The following is a 10,626-nucleotide window of genomic DNA, read 5'->3' as shown; positions in this document are numbered from 1 at the left end:
AAAAAGAAGATTTTTTTTTTCTTTTTTGCTTTTGCCAGATCCACATCTTTAGAAACAAACGGCCACTGAACTCACTCTCAATTTTTTAATTAGGGTGGGATTTTATTGTATCACGAATGTGGCACTCTTTCAACCATCCAAACATTGCTACAGGGTTGTTACAGGATAGTTGTGCTACAGAGGATCCGCTTCTAGGTCATAGTTGCATTGATTTTAGTTTTGCATTATTTTTCGTGTCATAAGGCATAGATTGAAAGGCGACAACAATCTAAGAAGACTTGGAAAAGATTGAAATATTAGACTTACTTTATGCGTGATCCAATCGGCACACACGTTTTAACATTTTAACCAAAGTTAGATTATAATATAAGAGTTATCAATATTAAGGAAACCTACAAGTCGTTGGATTTAAATAGAATTCTCATTGGATTTTATTAAGAAACCTTAATGGTAAGAAATCCTATTAAAAGAGGACCTCTAGACCCTCTATTCCTCTTTATATAAGAATGGATCGACACCCCTGTTAGGTTAATTATTAATCAACGATTAATACAATCATCAAGGAGTCAAAAATGTGGAGACACTCTCTGGTTTTTTGAGATTGAAATCCATCAAAAACGGAAAGTTTTGATCGATCTAACGATAGAGCAAAGAGAACAAGGTGAGTAGGATTGAAGAATCACTAAGGGGAAGTTTGTTTGTGTTACAAGTAATAGACTCTACTTTGGATTGCAATGTCACAAAGTACGCATTCTAACTCTTCTAAAAAGTATAAGCATGACTATGATAATTAATCTTGAGATATATGTTAGATTCAAAGCTCAAGGAAATTGTGTGTTCTTGGATGTATATTGTGAAGAGTGCTGATAATTTGACTCACTTTTGGCACACGCACATGACACTCTAACGTGGAAGCACATAACCTATTTTTTAAATATAAAAAAGTTTCTCTCCCTTGCCCATTCTTTGTCAACATATTTACCATAATTTTTTCCTTGGCATGCACAACTGCACATCCCCTTAAATATGTGTAATTGTGTATCCCAAGAAAAAAATCCATGGTCCTAGCACATGCCACGTGTAGAGAGTATGTTAGAGAGGAGTAAGAAAATCATTATTTTTTTCGAACTTTCTCAATACTCGACTGACATGGCATGGACATGGAACCATAGATCTTTTTCCTTAGATACACAACTGCAAATCTTCAACCAAGTGAATACTTTCTAGTTAGAAGATCAGCACTCATTAATTAATCAATCCATTTGGGAATTCCATCTCAACTGTACTTTTGACCATGATTGATACTAATTTTGGAAAGTTGAATGCAGAGGCACCTAAGAAAAAACAGGGGCAAGTACCAAAATGGTCATGTGTAATATAAAGCCATAATTACTGGTCCAATCATATTCTTAAAATATTTAATTATTTATATATCCATTATGGTATTTATTTATTTTTACTGTTCACATTCTTGTGATCCCCAAATAAAAGAACTTTAGATTTTTTACAAAATAATGAAAAAGTAAGAGTTCTATTAATTTTAGATTCAAAATATGGGTATCAATATTTTCAAAATATTATATGAGTCATCTCGATCACGGACGTTTCACATGGAACCATATAGACGAGTCATCTCCATCTCAGACTATATTGATTTGCCAAAATTACATCATGAGTTTGTGTTTAATTACCTTTGGCGAAGGAATCAGAGCAAATAGGTGATGATGTTAGTAAGGATTTGGCATCAAGAACATGATTGCTCTTTGTTGGGCCTCTCTCCTCCATCACTATATGCATAGGCGGCCTTGTTCAAAAACCAAGACTGAAACAAAAGGAATGAAAAGAAGAGGTGAAGGCAATGGAAGGAGGAAGAGTGGGTTATAGCCATACTGTGGTTTTGTTGGGCTAGCTTTTGAGTTGTGAAGTAAAATATTCTTAGATTTATATTAGAGGGAAAGGGAAAGGGGAGGGAATTAAGGACATAGTTGCATTGATTTCAGTTTTGCATTATTTTCCGCGTTAGGCAAAGATTGAAAGCGACAACGATGAACCATCTAAGAAGACTTGGAAAAGACATAAATTATTAATTTAAGTAGACTTTGCATTTTTGTGCTCACAAAGACTAAGAATCGTTTTAAAACTTCATTTACATGCGTGATTTCAAAACTCATCCGAGACCAAGACCTATTACCCGAGTCGTCTTAGTATCCGGCATGGACGACATGGACAAATCAATTTATCAGACAAGATTTAAAACCCCACGCTCATTCATGTCATTGTTGAACCAGACGTCGTGTCAAAGATCACGCTACAGATCCTCAGCCTTAATTCAAGGCTTTCCATTTGCAGTATCTTTGACCCAAGATTGTAGCTTCTAATTATATTTGATTGCTTCTTTCCATTCTTGTAATTACCATATACAAATATGGAACTGTGTATATATAAATGAAATGGACTCACTACTAAAAGTGTGGTGGTTTTTCATACTCTCTCATGGTATCAAGAGACCATACAGATTAACATCCTTCTCACGATCCTCTTTTTTTCCATTTCCATGGCTGTTGAACCCTTCTCCACTCTTCTCCCCTTCAATAGCCTCATCCACATGGTAACAATCAAACTATCCTCTTCCAACTATCTCCTATGGAAAAGTCAATTGCTTCCTCTATTAAAAAGTCAAGAACTAATTGGCTATGTGGATGGAACTACAGAAATCCCACCCCGTTTCACCCCTGAAAATTCTCAGACACCAAACATCAAACATGTGGCATGGAAACATACCGATCAACGCCTCCTTAGTCTTCTACTGTCCTTCCTGACTGAAGAGGCCATGGCTAAAGTTGTGGGACTCTCCACTTCACGTGAGGTATGGGTTGCCTTGGAAAACACTTTCAGCCACCGCACCAAAGTCCGTGAAATCCATCTCAAGGATGACTTGCAACTGATGAAAAGAGGCATCAGATCTGTTTCGGAGTATGCTCACGCCTTCAAAGCCCTTTGCGATCAACTCCATGCCATCGGACGGCCCGTCGATGGCACTGACAAAGTACATTGGTTTCTTCGAGGTCTTGGCTGGGAATTCTCGAGCTTCTCCACAGCCCAAATGGCCCTCACTCCTTTGCCTTGTTTTCCAGATCTTGTGCCAAAAGCAGAGAGCTTTGAGCTCTTTCAAAAATCATTGGAGTCGGCTGCACCTTCTCCTGCAACGTTCACAGTCACAAATCGCAACCATGCAAAGACAAACCAGTGAAGCTCTTCTTCCCGCAATCAACTTACTCGAACCAGTGGCAATGGACGAGGACAGGGACGCATCTCTGGCAGACGACCCCCACGCTGCCAAATCTGCCGCATGGAGGGATATTATGCGGATCGATGCCGACAACGGTATGAACGCCATGGTCACACCCCTGAGGCTCAACTCGCTGAAGCCTTTAATGCATCGTGTTCCATTTCAGGAATTGAGGCCTTAGATTGGTTTTTAGATATAGGGGCCTCATCCCATATGACTCCAACCCAATCTTTCTTGGACCAGTCCACTTCTTATACGGGTAAGGATTGTGTTATTGTCGGGAATGGTGCGTCTCTACCCATTACCCACACCGGTAAACTTTCCCATTCTCCTGATTTTCAACTCTTAGACGTTTTGGTTGTCCCTAAAATCACCAAAAACCTTTTGTCCATTAGTAAATTAACGACTGATTTTCCGTTATCCGTTACGTTTACTAATAATTTTTTTACTGTTCAGAATCGCCAAACGGGAAGAGTAGTGGCAATCGGTAAACGAGATGGTGGTCTATATGTGCTAGAACGCAGAAATTCGGCTTTTGTTTCTGTCCTGAAAAAAAAAATCTCTTCATGCTTCATATGATTTATGGCATGCTCGCCTTGGACATGTAAATCATTATATTATTTCTTTTCTGAATAAAAAAGGACAGCTTTATCTTACGTCTTTATTACCATCTCCGACATTATATAGTACGTGTCAAATTGCAAAGAGTCACCGTTTGCCCTATTCTCGGACTGAACATCGATCTTCAAAGGTGTTAGATCTTATTCATTGCGATCTATGGGGCCCATCTCCTGTAAAGTCAAATTCGGGTTTCACATATTATGTTTTATTTATTGACGATTATTCTCGTTTCACTTGGCTTTATCCATTGAAATTGAAATCTGATTTCTTTAATACCTTTATTCAATTTCAAAAATTTGTTGAAAATCAACATTCTGCACGTATAAAATTTTTTCAAAGTGATGGTGGTACCGAATTCACTAGCAACTGCTTTAAAGCACACCTTAGTTCCTCTGGCATTCATCATCAACTATCTTGTCCTCATACACCCGCACAAAATGGTCGTGTAGAAAGGAAACACCACCATGTGACTGAAACAGGTCTAGCCCTCCTTTTTCATTTTCATATTCCCACTCACTTCTTGGTTGATGCTTTTAGCACTGCGGCCTACATCATCAACCGTTTGCCCACACCGCTTCTCGGAGGTAAGTCACATTTTCAACTCCTATATAGTTCATTTCCTAATTATGAAAACTTTCATCCATTTGGTTGTCGTGTTTATCCTTGTTTACGTGATTACATGACTAACAAGTTTTCTCCTCGTAGAATCCCTTGCATTTTTATGGGTTATCATTCATCTTATAAAGGTTTTCGTTGTCTTGACCCCACCACCTCCAGACTCTATATTACCCGCCATGCCCAATTTGACGAAAACCACTTTCCCTTTCAACATACTTCTGAAGCCCAACCCATATCCTCTCTCCAAATCTCAAATTTTCTAAAACCAAGTCTCCCTCCCACCGACATGCCCCTACCTTCTCCTGCACCACACTCTCGACATATTCCTCAATCCGGATCCACCTCGTGTATTATTTGTACTGATTCAGTGGATGACTCTTTACAGGCAGCTGATTCTTATATAGGTTCATCTTCATCACACTTGGACTTCAGACCGGCTTCTTCAGAACCCATTACAGAATTACCCATGGTTGATCGCACTCCTGTTGCAGCTGCTCCATTGCATTCTCATCCTATGCTCACCCGAGCTAAAGCCGGCATCTTCAAACCGCGCCACCCAGCACATCTCAGCCTTGTGGGTTCCTCTGGACTTCTTTCTGCTCTTCTTGCATCCACTGAGCATAAAGGATTCAAATCTGCTGCTAAAAATTCTGCTGGCTTGCTGCCATGGATGAAGAAGTTCAAGCCCTGCAAAACAATCATACTTAGATTTTGATTCCTCGACCTCCCAACACCAACATTGTGGGTTCCAAATGGGTGTTTCGAACCAAATACTTAGCCGATGGGTTTATCGAACGTCTCAAAGCCCATCTTGTTGCCAAGGGATACACACAAGTACCTGGTCTTGACTATATTGACATTTTTAGCCCTGTTATCAAGGCTACCACAGTTCGTGTTGTTCTCTCTCTTGCTGTGACCAACAAATGGCCTCTTCGTCAACTTGATGTCAAAAATGCGTTTCTTAATGGTCATCTCAGTGAACCTGTTTATATGGAACAGCCCCCTGGGTACATTGATCCACGTTTTCCCAATCACGTATGTCAGTTGCAGAAAGCTCTCTACGGTCTAAAGCAAGCTACTCGTGCTTGTTTTCAGCGCCTCAGCTCTTTTCTCATTCAACTTGGTTTTTATTGTAGTCGTGCAGACACGTCTCTATTTGTTTTTCACAAGCACTCTGATATAATCTATCTGCTCCTCTATGTTGATGACATCATTATTACTAGAAACAACTTATCTCTTCTTGACAGATTTACTTGCAAACTCAATTCTGAGTTTGCCACTAAGGATTTAGGTCCTCTCAGTTACTTCCTTGGTCTTGAAGCAACGACCACCTCTGATGGCCTTTTCATCAATCAGCTGAAATATGCACGGGACATTCTCACACGAGCTCAGTTACTTGACAGCAAACCTGTTCACACCCCCATGGTTGTTTCTCAGCTCCTGTCTGCCAATGGTCCTTTGTTTTCGGATCCTACACTTTACAGATCTCTTGTTGGTGCTCTCCAGTATCTAACCATCACCCATCCAGATATCGCTCATGCTGTCAACTCTGTCAATCAATTTCTCCACTCCCCGACTGAAGACCACTTTCTTGATGTTAAACGCATTCTTCGCTATGTTAAAGGCACACTACACTTTGGCCTCACCTTCCATCCATCTGATGCTCCTGATGCTTTAGTTGCTTACTCAGACGCAGATTGGGCAAGCTACCCTGATACTCGCCGCTCTACTTCTGGATACTCTATTTATCTTAGTGGCAACTTGATTTCTTGGAGTGCCAAGAAGCAACCTACTGTTTCTCGCTCCAGTTGTGAATCTAAGTATCAAGCTTTGGCACTCACTACCTCCGAACTTCTTTGGCTCACGCATCTCCTCAGTGACCTCAAGGTTCCAATTCCACAGCGGCCCCTCCTCCTATGTGACAACAAGAGTGCCATCTTCTTGAGCTCCAATCCGGTTTCTCACAAACGAGCCAAACATGTTGAGCTCGACTACCACTTTCTTCGTGAACTAGTTCTCGCTGGCAAGCTTCGTACTTAGTATGTGCCTTCTCATTTGCAAGTTGTTGATATCTTCACCAAAAGTGTATCAAAACCTCTATTTGAACTTTTCCGATCTGAGCTTCACATACGCTCAAATCCGACGCTCAGCTTGCGGGGGGGGGGTCAAGGATCACGCTACAGATCCTTAGCCTTAATTCAAGGCTTTCCATTTGCAGTATCTTTGACCCAGGATTGTAGCTTTTAATTATATTTGATTGCTTCTTTCCATTCTTGTAATTACCATATACAAATATGGAACTGTGTATATATAAATGAAATGGACTCACTAGTAAAAGTGTGGTGGTTTTTCAAACTCTCTCACGTCGTATCACGTCCGAGGCCCAATAAACCAGCTATTTTCCCGAAGAGGCCGCCATTGTTTTGGCCGCAACCAAATTGGAAATTGGGGAATACATCTGAAGATGTCAACGTTAACGTCTCACGTGCAAAGAATCCAATTGTTTGCGAATTGTCCCCGTACCTAACACCATAGAGGCAAGTGGAGGATTCACAACCGGATCTCCTAAGTTGGGAGCACTCCGGGGCACTACAAGAGATATTGGAATAAGAGGATGACTTAGAGGGATCAAATATTGGGTCTTGTTGTGGATAGCAACTCCTGGCACATGGTTGGCATTGAATCCATGTCAAGTCACTTCCCGTATCAATTACCACCGAAAAATCAAGCTTGGGTGTACCAAATCCAATCTTAACTATGAAATTAGAAGTTCCCAAGGATTGGCCGGGACTGACTGGGACGGCCTTCTCCTCCTCGATATCTCCCACTCGTTTGGAAAATTTGGAGTGGATGTATTTGACTCGGGATTCGTCTTGGAAGAGGATTTCAATGGTACTAGGAGCCGCTGTTGTTGTTGTATTGTGTCTGTGGACCAATGGTGCGCAAGGCCCATGATTGTGAGCTAATCGTAGCGTTGTGGGAGATTGTCTTGGACCTGAAAAGATTATGTTAAAATATGAATGAAGTCTTCGAGCATACATATATATAGTGAGGTTCATTTAGGCCTATTAATCAAGAGTTGTGATTTTTTGACTCCCCATCCCCCTCCCCATTTTGACATTACCCATACTCTCATGTCGTGGCATGTGTTAGATCATAGTTTTTTTCCTCGGGATGTACTATAAATATGTGTAGTTGTGGATACGCAGGAAAAAATCCATGGTCCTAACACATGCCACATCAAACATTTTTCAAAATATGGGTTAGAAGCTTTGGAATGAGCAGATTTTTTGTGAGGATGATCTCTATGATGAGGAGATCATCCTCACCAAAAATCAGCCTATTCCAACACTTCTAACCCTATCAAAAGTGATTTACAAAAATAGGATGGTCCACGATTCTTCAACTTGTAAACTAAGGTTAGAAGTTTCAAAATGAACTGATTTTTTGTGAGGATGTCTCTTCACCGGGTTGGCTTTCCTTGAGAGTTGAGAGGCTATATCTATGAAGGACTTAGGGATAGTTTGGCCATCACTATTGGAGGTCAGTATGTATTGGGCTAGGATTCCTAGGCACAATAGATAATCTCTAGTAGCTCGCCAGGCTTCGGGTTTTACATTGATAGGGTGACTGTGAGAGCGATACGGGCAATACAAACAATTCAGAGAGGTTTTTTGTGCATTACGATCAACAGATGTTCGTCTTGAGTGATTGGAGGGCGAGATGTCTGATTTTATGACTGGAAAAAGCATTTAGACTTGTTTTATATGTTACTAAAATATTTTTGTGGGTTTTATGATGCACTTATAGAGTGCAATATACATTGATTATTTTTTGGCTGTTGGATGGATATTGTACATATTATATTTTCTGTTAGATGGATATTTTATTTACTGTTAGATGGATATTGTGATTAATATTTTCTATTAGATGGATATTTTATTTGTTGTTAGATAGATATATATCACTAATATGGATTCATAAGCAGGTCATAGATTCAGATGTTGATACGATGAATACTATCGATTCAGTTGATACGGCTGATACTATCGATTCAAATGATGATTCCACCAATACTGTCGACTCAAGTGTTTTAAGTATGGCCACTACAGGAGACGTCCTAGGTTCTTCATTTTATTGCGAGAATTTTTTACATAGGGAGCCACATAATAATAGTCAGTTAAAGGGGATTGATTTTGTGCGAGAAACACTGGATGATAATCGTGCGACGTGTCATTCATTATTTAGAATAGAACGACACATATTTTTGAATCTGTGTAGTCTTTTGGAAGTTCGAGGTCTATTGAAGATGGAACGCTACATTACTATTCAAGAACAACTAGCGATGTTTTTATTGATAGTATGACATAATCAAGGACAAAGATTAGTTGCAAATAGTTTTGATCACTCAGTTCATTCAGTTAGTAAGTATTTCAACAAAGTTCTTTTGGCTATGATGAACTTATCAATGTCCTTAATTGTACCTCCCGACCTCAATGAAGTCTCTTCGCACATCCGTAACAATCCTCGTTTTTGGCCATATTTTAAGGTTATATATATATATATATATATTTGAAAAATACTTGTTTCACTAATGTTTATATATTAATATACCTTAAAAATATGTAGGATTGTATTGGAATGATAGACGGGATGCATGTTAGTGCATTTGTACTAATAGCGAAACAAATACGATATCGAAGACATAAGGGACTCACACAAAATGTAATGGCAACATGTTCGTTTGACATGTTGTTCACTCATGTGGTGGTTGGTTGGGAAGGATCAGCTAATGATTCACGTGTCTTCCTTGAGACATTGAATACTCCCAGTTTAAATTTTCCATATCCTCCACCAGGTCTATATTTAAAAGTTTTTCAATTATATCTGTTTATATTCAATCTTAGAAATTAATATATTTTTTTGGATAATAGGTAAATATTATTTAGTAGATGCTGGATACCCACTCATAGATGGTTATCTCACACCTTATCGAGGTGTTCGATACCATCTACAAGACTATAAGAGATCACGGGCAAATGGTCGAAATGAATTATTCAATCATTTACATTCTTCACTTCGAAACGTGATTGAACGAACCTTTGGGGTTTTGAAAGCAAAATGGCCAATCTTGAAGTTGATGCGTTCATATAATTTGGACAAACAACGAAACATTGTTATTGCATGCATGACATTACACAATTTTATCAGAAAACATGCTATCATCGATGAAGAATTTGCTCGATTCGAAGAAGAAGGATCAACGGGAGTAGAAGAAGAGGGCATCACTAATCAAGAGTATCCAATTTCCACATTAGTAGGTCGTCAGAGTCAACAAACAATGAAAATACATAGGGATTTAATAGCTGATGCCATTTTTACGGGCAATCATTAATGTATTTTCATATTCTATTTTTTAATTTTGTATTGTAATTATAAATACTGTTAAACAATGTTGGAATAAAGATTATAATATTTTTAAATATATTTCGAAGATTCTATACTTATTTATTTATTGTCTTTGTGTATGATGAATAGCATTGATGGCAAACTATACGTATCCACCATGTTGTTCACGTGGTCGAGTGATGACATTAGTCACAGCTAAAACAAAAGAAAATTATGGGAGGATATTTTATAGGTGTCCATCTTGGTAGGTAATATAGTATTGATATTAATGTTGGGTGCGTATTTATATTTAGTGACATTGATATTAATTCATGTGTTATTTTACTTTATAGAAACATGCATGGTATTTTCTGTGGGTAGATGAAGTTGACATTATCAATGATAATATTCCTCAAGATAAAGTAACAGAGTCAAATAAGAAGAATGAAAAATATATTTTGTATGCATTTGTTGGATGTATATTTTTATGTTTTTATTTATTTCAGTTTTACTTATTATATTAACTATGATTATTATGTTTAAATGATGTCAGAATCTAAATGTGGTGGTTGTGGATGTGTTATGTATATACGATGTAATGTGAATGTGTTATGTAAAATGTGAAATTTGGATTGAATATTATGCAGGTATTTTGTTTATCAGGAAAATTTTATATGTTCAATTTCAAGAGGAGATGCTGTCGAAATTTT

At 38.5% G+C, this 10,626-nt stretch overlaps 1 pseudogene; it reads right to left on the bottom strand.

Moving 5' to 3' along the window:
- Positions 1–6,888: 6,888 nt before the first annotated feature.
- Positions 6,889–7,569, bottom strand: LOC147388312 (aspartyl protease family protein At5g10770 pseudogene; annotated as a pseudogene).
- Positions 7,570–10,626: the final 3,057 nt, after the last annotated feature.

Source organism: Akebia trifoliata, chromosome 13, assembly GCF_017979445.1.
Source record: "Akebia trifoliata isolate Shusen 1 chromosome 13, ASM1797944v1, whole genome shotgun sequence".
NCBI lineage: Eukaryota > Viridiplantae > Streptophyta > Magnoliopsida > Ranunculales > Lardizabalaceae > Akebia > Akebia trifoliata.
This window is presented reverse-complemented; position numbering and strand designations above follow the sequence as displayed.